Consider the following 14,203-nt stretch of genomic DNA (forward strand, 5'->3'; position numbering starts at 1 on the left):
TGCCTGCCAATCTAGGCAACATCCTGGCAAGCCTCTTCTGCCCCCGCTGCAAAGCCGCCTCCACATCGTCCCTATAACGGGGCAACCAGAACTGAATACAATACTGCAGGCGCTCTAACCAGCACTTTATAAAACAGCAACATAACTTTGTTATCCTTGAACTCATTACCTCAAATAAAAAAGGCAAAAGTGCCATGTGCCTTCCTTACCATCTTTTTAACCTGCGCAGCCACTTTCAAGGAGCTATGGATTTGGACCCCAAGATCCCTCTATATATCATCACTGTTAAGGGTTTTGCCATTAACAGTGTACAGTCCCTTTACATTTGATCTCCCAAGTGCTTCTAAACTGAAGCAAGAGGCAGAGAGGGAAGAAGTAAAGGCATCTTGGAGAGAAGCTGATCGGGGAAAACTGCGCAGGCGTGTGACGTAGCGCGCCAAAGGTTTAAAAAAAAGACCACCATATACAGCGGCCAACGTCGGAGTGGACTGAGGCAGACTGGGACGGCTTTGGTTCAACAGGCTTCGGCGAGGTTTGAATGGGGCATGTGCAAGAATGCGTAAAAGCGGGAGAATTTAAAAAGCGAGAGGAGTCTGAGGACGAGCTTCACTCCAAGTGAGGTAAGGCCGGGTAAGTTTCTTTAATTAATTTAATTACCTTAGGAGTAGGTAATGGAGGCAGTAGTTAGGGCAGTTGAGTGCTCCGTTTGCAGTATGTGGGAAGTCAGGGCGAGCACAATTATCCCTATGACTACACCTGCAAAAGGTGCATCCAGCTGCAGCTCCTGACAAACTGAGTTAGGGAACTGGAGCTGGAGGCAGAGGCAGTAATAAACAGGAGTTACAGGGAGATCGTCACCCCTAAGAGTCAGGAGACAGGTAGCTGGGTGACTGTCAGGAGAGGGAAGGGGAATAGACAGAATCAGCAGAGCACCCCTGTGGCCATTCCCATCAACAATAAGTATACCGTTTTGGATACTGTTGGTGGGGACGATCTACCAGGGACAAGTTGCAGTGGTTGTGCCTCTGGCACTGAGACTGGACCCTCAGCTCAGTAGGGAAAGAGGGAAAAGAGGAGAGCAGTAGTGATAGGGGGACAGATAGGAGGTTCTGTGGAAGAGATAGAGAATCCCGGATGGTCTGTTGCTTCCCTGGTGCCAGGGTCCGCGATATCTCGGATTGAGTTCTCAGTATTCTCAAGAGGGAGGGTGAGCAGCCAGATGTCGTGGTCCATGTAGGGACCAATGACATGGGTAGGAAGAGTGAGGAGGTCCTGAAAGGTGAATTTAGGGAGCTAGGTGCCAAGTTAAAGGACAGGACCTCCAGGATAGCAATCTCAGGATTGCTACCAGTGCCATGTGCAGGCAGGTTTAGAAATAGTAAGATAGTGCAGATCAACACGTGGCTGAAGACATGGTGCAGGAGGGAGGGCTTCAGATTTATAGATAATTGGGTAGTTTTCCAGGGAAGGTGGGACCTGTTCCAGCAGGATGGTTTATATCTGAACTGGAGGGGGACAAATATTCTTGCAGGTAGGTTTGCTAGAGAGGATCCAGTGGATTTAAAGGAGATACAAAGGGGGAGGGGAACCACAGTGTAGGAACAGATGTATGGGAGAAGGAAGAAAAAGAAGACAGTGAAGTTCTTTGCACCGTTAGAGATAAACAGAGAGTAAGAGGAGGAGAAATTCTTAAATGTATTTATTTTAATGCTAGGAGCATTGTAAGAAAGGTGGATGAGCTTAGAGCATGGATTGATACCTGGAAATATGATGTTGTAGCTATTAGCGAAACGTGATTGCAGGAGGGGTGTGATTGGCAACTAAATATTCCTGGATTTCGTTGCTTCAGGTGTGATAGAATCGGAGGGACAAGAGGGGGAGGTGTTGCATTGCTTGTCAGAGAAAATATTACAGTGGTGGTCTGGCAGGATAGATTAGAAGGCTCGTCTAGGGAGACTATTTGGGTGGAATTGAGGAATGGGAAAGGTGTAGTAACACTTATAGGGGTGTATTATAGACCACCTAACGGGGAGCGAGAATTGGAGGAGCAAATTCCTGAGGAGATAGCAGATATTTGTAGTAAGCACAGGGTTGTGATTGTGGGAGATTTTAATTTTCCACACATAGACTGGGAAGCCAGTACGTAAAAGGGATGGATGGTTTGGAGTTTGTAAAATGTGTGCAGGATAGCTTTTTTGCAGCGATACATAGAGGTACCAACTAGAGAAGGGGCTGTTTTGGATCTCCTGTTAGGGAATGAAATAGGTCAGGTGAGGGAGGTATGTGTTGGGGGAGCGCTTCAGGTCTAGTGATCACAATGCCATTAGTTTCAATATAATTATGGAGAAGGATAGGACTGGACCCAGGGTTGAGATTTTTGATTGGAGAAAGGCTAACTTTGAGGAGATGTGAAAGGATTTAGAAGGAGTGGATTGGGACAATTTGTTTTATGGGAAGGATGTAATAGAGAAATGGAGGTCATTTAAAGGTGAAATTTTGAAGGTACAGAATCTTTATGTTCCTGTTAGGTTGAAAGGAAGGGTTAAAAGTTTGAGAGAGCCATGGTTTTCAAGGGATATTGAAAACTTGTTTCAGAAAAAGAGAGATATCTACAATAAATATAGGCAGCATGGAGTAAATGAGGTGCTCAAGGAATATAAAGAATGTAAAAAGAATCTTAAGAAAGAAATTAGAAAAGCTAAGATACAAGGTTGCTTTGGCAAGTAAGGTGAAAATAAATCCAAAGGGTTTCCACAGTTATATTAATAGCAAAAGGATAGTGAGGGATAAAATTGGTCCCTTAGAGCATCAGAATGGACAGCTATGTGTGGAGCCAAAAGAGATGGGGGAGATTTTGAACAATTTCTTTTCTTCAGTCTTCACTAAGGAGAAGGATATTGAATTGTGTAAGGTAAGGGAAACAAGAAGGGAAGTTATGGAAACTATGACCATTAAAGAGGAGGAAGTACTGTCACTTTTAAGGAATATAAAAGTGGATAAATCTCCGGGTCCTGACAGGATATTCCCTAGGACCTTGAGGGAAGTTAGTGTAGAAGTAGCAGGGGCTCTGACAGAAATAGTTCAAATGTCATTAGAGACAGGGATGGTGCCAGAGGATTGGCGTATTGCTCGTGTTGTTCCATTGTTTAAAAAGGGTTCTAAGAGTAAACATAGCAATTATAGGCCTGTAAGTTTGACGTCAGTGGTGGGTAAATTAATGGAAAGTATTCTTAGAGATGGTATATATAATTATCTGGATAGACAGGGTCTGATTAGGAACAGTCAACATGGATTTGTGCGTGGAAGGTCATGTTTAACAAATCTTATTGAATTTTTTGAAGAGGTTACGAGGAAAGTTGACGAGGGTAAAGCAGTGGATGTTGTCTATATGGACTTCAGTAAGGCCTTTGACAAGGTTCCTCACGGAAGGTTAGTTAGGAAGGTTCAATCATTAGGTATTAATATTTAAGTAGTAAAATGGATTCAACAGTGGCTGGATGGGAGATGCCAGAGAGTAGTGGTGGATAACTGTTTGTCAGGCTGGAGGCCGGTGACTAGTGGTGTGCCTCAGGGATCTGTACTGGGTCCAGTGTTGTTTGTCATATACATTAATGATCTGGATGATGGGGTGGTAAATTGGATCAGTAAGTATGCAGATGATACTAAGATAGGTGGCATTGCGGATAATGAAGTAGGTTTTCAAAGCTTGCTGTGTCAGGGTCCGGTCCGGAACCACAGGGTCCACTGCGGGTCCTGCAGTTGTCCCTCCCATCACCTGTGATCTAGTTAGGACCCTCCTGGTTCAAGGAGGCACACCTGTGACTCATTGAGCTGCAGGTGTTTATAAGGGGCCTTGGGACTGGGACCAGACGGGTGGTCATTTTGTTCTGTTTCCTGTTTCTCCGCCGGTTCCGAACTCGTCTCTGCATATTCTGTTATCCCGCCCGGGCTCAGACCTATTCTTCATCATGCTTCTCTGCCCTGTACCAGTACTGCCAGGTTGGTCCGTTCCCCACCTTTCTTCCCATGCGCTGGTCCCGCTTCTCTGCTCAGTTTTGTATTTCGCGCGGTCGCGCTGTCTGCCGGCCGTTTCCGAATTTCCCGTTGTCATGGCTGTTGTGTTGGTCACCCTGGACCTATGCCCATTCCTACCCCTTGCCCCTGTCGGGTACGTCTGGCCGAACTGCCGCTGCCTGGCAGGGGTTCTGCCTGTTCCTATCCCTCGCCTCCGTCGGGCGAATCTGGCCGAACCACCGTGGCCCGGCGGGGGTTCTGCCCCCTACTTCTCTTCAGCCCAAACCCTGGGATAGTGCCCCACACCCGCCTAGGGGTCTGCGTCGTGCCCAGGCCTCCGGTGTTTCTGCCTGGGAGGCACCCCTACCCGGGATGCCCAGGGAGGGCTCTCCGCTAACCTATTGCCACCTAGACCTGTCTGTCTGCCTGCCTGCCTGAACCCCAGGAGCCTGCCTACCTGCCTGAACTCTGGGAGCCGCTCCACTCTGCCTGCCTGACCTTCGGGAACCCGCTCCGCTCTGCCTGCCTGAACCCCAGGAGCCTGCCTACCTGACTGGAACATCGGGAACCCGCTCCGCTCTGCCTGCCTGCACCCCGGGAGCCTGCCTACTTGACTGGAACTTCGGGAACCCGCTCCGCTCTGCCTGCCTGAACTCCGGGAGCCCGCTCCACTCTGCCTGCCTGAACTCCGGGACCCGCTCCGCTCTGCCTGCCTGAACCCGGGGACCTGTCTACCTGAACCTCGGGGACCTGTCTGCCTGAACCTCGGGGACCTGTCTGCCTGACTGGAATTTTGGGAGCCACTCCGCTCCGCCTGACTGGAACTTTGGGAACCTGCTCCGCTCCGCCTGACTGGAACTTTGGGAACCCGCTCCGCTCTGCCTGCCTGCCTGAACCCGGGGACCTGTCTGCCTGAACCTCGGGGACCTGTCTGCCTGACTGGAACTTTGGGAGCCGCTCCGCTCCGCCTGACTGGAACTTTGGGAACCTGCTCCGCTCCGCCTGACTGGGACTTTGGGAACCCGCTCCGCTCTGCCTGCCTGCCTGAACCCGGGGACCTGTCTGCCTGTCTGTCTGAACCCCGAGGACCTGCCTGCCTGAACCTCAGGGACCTGTCTGCCTGAACCTTGGGGACCTGTCTGCCTGACTAGAACTTTGGGAACCCGCTCCGCTCTGCCTGCCTGAACTCCGGGAGCCGCTCCACTCTGCCTGACTGGAACTTTGGGAACCCGCTCCGCTCTGCCTGCCTGAACTCCGGGAGCCGCTCCACTCTGCCTGACTGGAACTTTGGGAACCCGCTCCGCTCTGCCTGCCTGAACTTCAGGAGCCGCTCCGCTCCGCCTGACTGGAACTTTGGGAACCTGCTCCGCTCTGCCTGCCTGCCTGAACCCGGGGACCTGTCTACCTGAACCTCGGGGACCTGTCTGCCTGAACCTCGGGGACCTGTCTGCCTGACTGGAACTTTGGGAGCCGCTCCGCTCCGCCTGACTGGAACTTTGGGAACCCGCTCCGCTCTGCCTGCCTGCCTGAACCCGGGGACCTGTCTGCCTGCCTGCCTGAACCCTGAACCCGGGGACCTGTCTGTCTGAACCCCGAGGACCTGCCTGCCTGAACTTGGGGACCTGCCTGTCTGAACCCCGGGGACCTGTCTGCCTGAACCTCGGGGACCTGTCTGCCTGACTAGAACTTTGGGAACCCGCTCCGCTCTGCCTGCCTGAACTCCGGGAGCCACTCCACTCTGCCTGACTGGAACTTTGGGAACCCGCTCCGCTCTGCCTGCCTGAACTCCGGGAGCCGCTCCGCTCTGCCTGCCTGAACTCCGGGAGCCGCTCCGCTCCGCCTGACTGGAACTTTGGGAACCTGCTCCGCTCTGCCTGTCTGCACCTGTCTGTCTGCCTGCCTGCCTGAACCCCAGGAGCCTGCCTACCTGACTGGAACTTCGGGAACCCGCTCCGCTCTGCCTGCCTGAACTTCAGGAGCCGCTCCGCTCCGCCTGACTGGAACTTTGGGAACCTGCTCCGCTCTGCCTGCCTGCACCTGTCTGTCTGCCTGCCTGCCTGAACCCCAGGAGCCTGCCTACCTGACTGGAACTTCGGGAACCCGCTCCGCTCTGCCTGCCTGAACCCGGGGACCTGTCTACCTGAACCTCGGGGACCTGTCTGCCTGACTGGAACTTTGGGAGCCGCTCCGCTCCGCCTGACTGGAACTTTGGGAACCTGCTCCACTCCGCCTGACTGGAACTTTGGGAACCCGCTCCGCTCTGCCTGTCTGTCTGAACCCCGAGGACCTGCCTGCCTGAACTTGGGGACCTGCCTGTCTGAACCCCGGGGACCTGTCTGCCTGAACCTCGGGGACCTGTCTGCCTGACTAGAACTTTGGGAACCCGCTCCGCTCTGCCTGCCTGAACTCCGGGAGCCACTCCACTCTGCCTGACTGGAACTTTGGGAACCCGCTCCGCTCTGCCTGCCTGAACTCCGGGAGCCCGCTCCGCTCTGCCTGCCTGAACTCCGGGAGCCGCTCCGCTCTGCCTGCCTGAACTCCGGGAGCCGCTCCGCTCTGCCTGCCTGAACTCCGGGAGCCCGCTCCGCTCTGCCTGCCTGAACTCCGGGAGCCGCTCCGCTCTGCCTGCCTGAACTCCGGGAGCCCGCTCCGCTCTGCCTGCCTGAACTTCAGGAGCCCGCTCCGCTCTGCCTGCCTGAACCCCAGCTACCCTTAAGTGTCATGGCATTCCCATCCTGTCCTCCCCCTAGTACTTCAGTGCCTGCGCCCTGCGTTTGGGTCCATCTGGCCCCACCTGACATGAGGAGAGGTTTAGGCCAGTTAGAAGAGTGGGCTGAAAGATTGAAGATGGAATTTAATGCTGATAAGTGTGAGGTGCTACATTTTGGTAAGACTAATCAAAATAGGACATACATGGTAAATGGTAGGGCATTGAAGAATGCAGTAGAACAGAGTGATCTAGGAATAATGGTGCATAGTTCCCTGAAGGTGGAATCTCATATGGATAGGGTGGTGAAGAAAGCTTTTGGTATGCTGGCCTTTATAAATCAGGGCATTGAGTTTCGGAGTTGGGGTGTAATGTTAAAATTGTACAAGGCATTGGTAAGGCCAAATTTGGAGTATTGTGTACAGTTCTGTTCACCGAATTATAGGAAAGGTATCAACAAAATAGAGGGAGTACTGAGAAGATTTACTAGAATGTTACCTGGGTTTCAGCACCTAAGTTACAGTGAAATGTTGAACAAGTTAGGTCTTTATTCTTTGGAGCGTAGAAGGTTGAGGGGGGACTTGATAGAGGTATTTAAAATTATGAGGGTGATAGATAGAGTTGTTGTGGATAGGCTTTTTCCATTGAGAGTAGGGGAGATTCAAACAAGAGGACAAGAGTTGAGAGTTAGGGGGCAAAAGTTTAGGGGTAACACGAGGGGGAATTTCTTTACAGAGCGTGGTAGCTGTGTGGAATGAGCTTCCAGTAGAAGTGGTAGAGGCAGGTTCGATATTGTCATTTAGAGTAAAATTGGATAGGTATATGGACAGGAAAGGAATGGAGGGTTATGGGCTGAGTGCAGGAGAGTGGGACTAGGTGAGAGTAAGTATTTGGCATGGATTAGAAGGGTCAAGATGGCCTGTTTCCGTGCTGGAGTTATGTGGTTATAATACCTCACACTTGACTGGATTAAACTCCATCTGCCACTTCTCTACCCATATCTGCAGCTGGTCTACCGTACATACTGATATTTTCTTTGGCAATCTTCTACGTTATCCACAAAGCCATAACACTGGTATCGGATAAGGAGCCACATTGTTCAACTTAGGAATGTGTGTTAGCCAATCAGGATTGTGGGATGTGAGGGAAGGTTCTAGAGAGCTGTGGGGTCAAATTTTCTGAAGAACAGTAGTCTGGTTTGGGGTCTTTTGGCAGGAGCTGCGGAGGGGGGGGGGGACAAGGGACGATGCCACAGAACGTCGTTAGAAGGAGAGTCCTCATTGCAAGAAGTGCTTTGTGCAGATGAATGACTCCATGAAGTAAGGGCCAATACTCCGGAGAAAGCCAGTTCAGTCAAGATGGCCTTTGAGGGGAGTTGGAAATGTGGTGGGTGCTTTCACACAGACTGAGGGTTCAACATGTGAGTAAAGAAGTACACCCGACTGCTGCAGTATGAGCTCTGACGTTAGGTGCACATTGGACTGGTTTAACTGTAATGGGCCCTTACATTTTTCCCTTCTTTTTTCTGTAACTGGTTGTTAAAGTTGAAAATTTGGTCAATATATTTTCTTTATAATTTTATGCTGGTATACGATCTGTTATTTCTGGGCTACATATAACTGTGAATGGGCAGTATTTACACAGTGACAGGAGTTGAACAGCAAGACAGGCAAGAAAATTACCTGGAGCAGGGATAGCCTAATGGATTAAATTGCTTTAATTTCAATGCCAAGAAGCCTGACAGGTAAAGTGGATCATTTTAGAGCTTAGGTAGCTATGTGAGACTGGGATATTATGGAAACATGGCTAAGGGAGGGACATCATTGGCAGCTAAATGTTTTTGGATACGTATGCTTTAGGCAGAATAGAGGTGGAGGAAAGAAAGAAGGGGGAATTGCATTTTTGATTAAGAAGAATGTCACAGCAGTAGTCAGAGATGAAGTTACTGAAGGTTTTATGGGTGGACCTAAAAATAACAAGGGGAAGATCACATTGTTGCGATTGTACCCTCTTATAGTCAATGATAATTAGAAGAACAATATACAGGGAGATTGTGCAGAGTTGTCAGAAAAATAGGGTTCTTAAGAGATTTTAATTTCCTAACGTAGACATGGACTGCCATTCTGTTAAGGACTTAGATGGGGTGGAATGTATTAAATGCATTCAGGAAACTTTATTTGGGTGATATATAGAGGAAGCCCAACCTACACTTGGGTAATAAGGCAAGTGACTGAGGCGACCAGTGGCCATATTTGTTTTTGCTTTTTTGCGTTGCTCTGTGGTGGCAGGTGAGCCCAGACCCGTGCCATGCTGGAACTCAGGGAGGCTGACAGTGCCCCTGAAGACCATGTGGGCAGGAGGTGTGTCCAGCTGCAGCCCCTGATAGACCGCATGGCGGCACTGGAGCTGCTCATGGACTCGCTTTGGAGCATCCGAGATGCTGAGAATGTCGTGGATACCACATTCAGTGAGTTGGTCACACCACAGTTTAAGGATCTAAGGAAAGATGGGGAATGGGTGACCAACAGGAAGAGTAGTAGCAGGAAGGTAGTACAGGAGTCTCCTGCGGTCATCTCCCTCCAAAACAGACACACTGCTTTGGAGTCTGTTGGGGGAGATGGCTCATCAGGTGAAGGCAGCAGTAGACAAGATCATGGCACCGTGTTTGGCTCTGCTGCGCACGAGGGCAAAAAAAAAGAGTGGCGGAGCTGTTGTGGTAGGGGATTCCATGGTAAGGGGAATAGAGAGGAGCTTCTGTGGCCGCAAACGGGACTCCCGTATGGTGTGTTGCCTCCCGGGTGCAAGGGTCAGAGATGTCTTGGAGAGGCTGCAGGGCATTCTGAAAGGGGAGGGTGAGCAGCCAGCTCACGACATAGGAAGAAAGTGGGACGAGGTCCTACAAGCTGAATTTAGGGAGCTAGGAGATAAATTAAAGAGTAGGACCTCAAAGTTAATAATCTCAGGATTAATACCAGTGCCACGTGCTGGCCAGAGTTGGAATAGCCGGATAGCTAGAATGAATATGTGGTTTGAGCGGTGGTGCAGGAGGGAGGGTTCCAGATTCTTGGGGCATTGGAACCGCTTCTGGGGGAGGTGGGACCAGTACCGTCCGGACGGTCTACATCTGGGCAGGGCCCGGATCAACGTCCTAGGGAGATTGTTTGCTAGTGCTCTTGTGGAGGTTTTAAACAAATATGGCAGGGGGTTGGGAACCCACACAGAAAAGGGAAGTGATGCAGGGACCAAAGCTAGAGTTAATTAAGATAAAAGAATAGAGTGCATAAAAGTAAAAAGCAAAAATCACATAGGTCACTAGATTCTAAAAGGACAATGAGTATAAGGGCACTTTATCTAAATGCCCATAGAATTAGAAACAAGGTTGGTGAACTTGTGGCACAAATCAGCACCAAGGCATATGATTTAGCGACCATTACAGAAACCTGGTTGCAAGGTGGAGATGCCTGGGAATTAAATATCCAAGTGTATCAGGTAATACGGAAAGATAGACAGGAGGTGCAAAGGAGGTGGGGTGGCACTCTTAGTTAAGGATGAGATCAGGGTGATTGTGAGAGATGATATAAGATCTACGGAGCAGAATGTTGAGTCCATCTGGGTAGAGATTAAGAATAGTAAAGGGAAAAGAATCACTGGTGTGTGTTGTCTATAGGCCACCTAATAAAAATACTGCAGTGGCAGAGGTGATTAACCATGAAATTACTGAGGCTTGTAAGAACGGAACGGCAGTTGTCATGGGGGATTTTAACTTCCACATAGATTGGGTGAATCAGGTTGGTCAGGGAAGTCGTGAGGAGGACTTCATAGAATGTATCCGTGATGGCTTTCTTGAGCAGCACGTTAGTGAACCTACAAGGAAAATGCTATCTTAGATCTAGTCCTGTGCAATGAGACAGGTAAGATTAACGATCTTGTAGTCAGGGATCCTCTTGGAAAGAGTGATCATAGTATGACTGAATTTTGCATACAGATGGAGGATGTAATTGTCTGTGATGTCCGTATTCCGGTTCATGGTCCGGTCCGTGGACTCTGGACTCTGTGTCTTCTGGATGTCTGTTGTCTCAGTTGGGCTTAATCACAGGCACCTGATTCTCATATTGAGGCTGGAATATAAGTGGCCCTGGGTTCCAGTGTGGTTGCTGGTTTGTCCCATTAATATCCTGTCCTTGCCTCTGTAGGGTAAGTCAGACCGTCTTTGCTGTTACCCTGAGGCTGAACTGTTCCCTTTCTTCCATCTGAAGCCTGGCCTGAGGCCCTGCCGGCAACCTTGTCTGTATCGCCGTCAAGTTCAGCCGCCGGAGTGAGACCGGAGCCTTGCCACGGCAACAGAAGGAACTACCTATCGTTGAGCTTGGAACTGTCTCTCTGTGTCCCTGTGTTTAGTGTCCGTGTATGAGTCCCAGCCCTACGTCCTGTTTCCAAGGAGAGGTCCTGGCTCAGTGTTCCTGTGCTCCAGTCCAAGGCTCTGTGGAGGTTCCAGTCTGTGTCCAAGGCTCTGAGGAGGCTCCAGTCCGTGTCCGTATCCAAGTCTTGGCCCAGGCCCTGAGTCCTGGTCTCGTCCAGGGCTAGTGTCTGTGTCCAGCTACGCCTCTCCCCGCTTCTGCTTTGCTCTCCCTTGACCTAGGCTCTGCGTTCCTGCTCTCCCTCGACCTAGGCCCTGCGTTCCCGCTCTCCCTCGACCTAGGCCCTGCGTTCCCGCTCTCCCTCGACCTAGGCCCTGCGTTCCCGCGCTCCCTCGACCTAGGCTCTGCGTTCCCGCTCTCCCTCGACCTAGGCTCTGCGTTCCTGCTCTCCCTCGACCTAGGCTCTGCGTTCCTGCTCTCCCTCGACCTAGGCTCTGCGTTCCTGCTCTCCCTCGACCAAGGCTCTGCATTCCTGGAGAGCTTGACTTGCCTGGGGCTGTACTCTCTGGAACTCAGAGGAATGAGAGGGGATCTTATAGAAACATACAAAATTTCAAAAGGGATAGATAAGATAGAAGTAGAAAACATTGGTAGGTGAGACTAGAACTAGGGAATCTTCCCTAAGATTCAGGGAAGAGATTTAGGACAGAGATGAGGAGAAACTGTTTTTCCCAGAGAGTGGTGAATCTGTGAAATTCTCTGCCCAGAGAAGCAGATGAGGCTTCCTCACTAAATATATTTAAGATACAGTTAGATAGATTTTTACATAGTAGGGAAATTAAGGGTTATGGGGAAAAGGCAGGTAGATGGAACTGAGTTTACAGACAGATCAGCCATGATCTTACTGAATGGCAGTATAGGCTCGATGGGCCAGATGGCCTACTCCTGCTCCTATTTCTTATGTTCTTATGTTAAAATAGTTATGGAAAGAGACAGAACTGATCCACAGGTTCAAGTTCTAAATTTGGGCAAGGCAAATTTTTATGGTATGAGAATCGGGGTGACGAACCTATGGCACACATGTCCAAGATGGCACATACCAAAAAATTTTCTCTTTCAATATTTTTATTAATGTATACAAGAATATATAACAAATACAGATATATATATATAAATAAAAGAAATTACTAGCAGAATACAGACAATAGAAAAATTGAACTGTATAGGACTGAGTAATATACGTGTATATAATACTCCAGTAATGATTACTAATACTGCAAATTTATAAAGAGTATACATTAGGAATTTTATATATATAAAAAAAAATCTAGCCCCTACCAAGAAAGCCAATGGGTAAGAACAAGGAAAAAAATATTTTTAAAAAAGTGTTGCTAAGTTGTTAACAAAGAATAACATAATTAATAACATCTACGTAGAAAAAAAGCCTTTCACAAGTTAGAGTAGTAGTTCATAAAAGGACCCCATGTCATATAAAAGTACTGTACTGAATTAGAAATAGAACACCGAATCTTCTCCAAACTAAGATGAGTCATAATGTCTTCTAACCACTGCATATGAGTAGGGGAGGCTGCTTCTTTCCATTCAAGCAAAACCTTCTTCTTGCCATAAGTGAGATAAAAGCTAGAACATATAAGTCTGAGGGAGTTAAAGTTATATCTTGAGTTCCGAGAATATCAAAGAGAGCAGTAAGAGGATTAGGTTCAAAGTTAGTGTTAAAAAGTTGAGAAAAAGTAGAAAATACATCTTTCCAAAATTTTTCTAAGCTGGGACATAACCAGAACATATGAATTAATGAAGCATTGGCTGAATTACATTTGTCACAAGTTGGAGAAATATCAGAATAAAAATGGGATAATTTCTCTTTAGACAATTAGGCTCTATGTACCACTTTAAATTGTACCAAAGAATGGCGAGCGCAAAAAGATGACTTATTCACTAATTTCAAAATGGCATTCCAATCTTCATCAGAGATTTGCATATTCAGATCATGCTCCCAAGCTTGCCTAATGTGTAAAGAAAGCTGCTTTAACATAAGCAGTTTATTACATATATTAGAGATTGATCCATCAAAAAAAGGTTTCAAATTTAAAATATCATCTAAGAGATTCTTATCTGAACTTGAAGGAAAGGTAGCCAATTGAGAACGCAGAAAATCTCTAATTTGAAGGTAACCATAAAAATGAGTTTGGGGTAAAACAAATTTGATGGACAACTGCTCAAATGACGCTAAGTTCCCATCAACAAATAAATCCAAAAATTGTCGAATACCCAATCTATTCCATTCTATAAAAACTTTATCAGTAGTAGAGGGTAGAAAAAAATAATTACAAAGAATGGGACTAGAAAGGGAAAAATGAGACAAACCAAAAAACTTCCTAAATTGCGACCAGATTCTCAAATTATGTTTAAGAACTGGGTGATCAGTAATTTTACTGAAGGGAAAAGGAAGAGAAGATCCAAGAAGAGAAATAATTGAGGCATTTTTAACCTCTAGCCATAGCACTCCATAATTCCAAGGATATTACAGGTATCACCCGAGGTAATACTATTCATAAAATTTCTTTATATGCAGACGATATTTGACTTACCGTATTTCCAATGCGAATGACTCCTTAGCTACCACTCTTTCTTTATTCTCTCAATTTAGTCGATTCTCAGGTTATAAATTGAATTTATATAAAAGCGAATTATTTCCTTTAAACAACCTGATACCAATAAACACCAATCTTCCGTTTAAAATTATGACTAATCAGTTTACTTATCTTGGAATAACTATTACTAAAGACTTTAAACATTTGTATAAAGCTAATTTTATTCCACTAGTGAGTTACCTTAAAAGGCTATTTAGTAAATGGTCTCCTCTTTCTTTATCCTTGTTAGGCCGTATTAATTCTATTAAAATGAATGTGTTACCTAAATTCTTATATCTTTTCCAAGCATTACCTTTTTTAATTCCGAAGAGTTTTTTCGACTCTTTGGACTCAATTCTCTCTTCTTACATATGGAATAATAAACAACCCCGGCTGAACAAAGTCTTTCTTCAAAGGAAAAATAAAGATGGTGGTCTAGCTTTACCTAATTTCAGATTCTATTACTGGGCAAC

The sequence above is a fragment of the Hemitrygon akajei genome, chromosome 9 (genome assembly GCF_048418815.1).
Source record: "Hemitrygon akajei chromosome 9, sHemAka1.3, whole genome shotgun sequence".
In the NCBI taxonomy this organism is placed as follows: Eukaryota; Metazoa; Chordata; class Chondrichthyes; order Myliobatiformes; family Dasyatidae; genus Hemitrygon; species Hemitrygon akajei.